Consider the following 278-nt stretch of genomic DNA (forward strand, 5'->3'; position numbering starts at 1 on the left):
ACAGGAGCAGTAATAAAATGAGCCGAAAATAAATAAATAATAATAAATAAATAATTATAAAATAAATAATAAACAATAAATATACAGTTTCTACAAAAGAGATAAAAAGAAGCAGCAAGAGCTGCCTATACACCCCAGGGTGTATACGCACCTTTTTCTCTGATTTGCTCTTTCGGTGTTTTCCCTTGAAAACAAAAAACAAATAAACAAATAAATAAATAAATAAATATAAATAAATAAATAAATAAATAAATATAAATAAATAAATAAATAAATAA

The 278-nt window shown here is 21.6% G+C and overlaps 1 protein-coding gene across 1 annotated transcript in view; it reads right to left on the reverse strand.

Moving 5' to 3' along the window:
* Positions 1 to 278, reverse strand: part of EMH_0084620 (uncharacterized protein) — a gene marked incomplete at both ends in the record, with an annotated part of 2,449 nt that overhangs the window by 466 nt on the left and 1,705 nt on the right. The window lies entirely within an intron of this gene.

The sequence above is a fragment of the Eimeria mitis genome, genomic scaffold (genome assembly GCF_000499745.2).
Source record: "Eimeria mitis Houghton genomic scaffold, Emh_scaff5863, whole genome shotgun sequence".
Lineage (NCBI taxonomy): Eukaryota > Apicomplexa > Conoidasida > Eucoccidiorida > Eimeriidae > Eimeria > Eimeria mitis.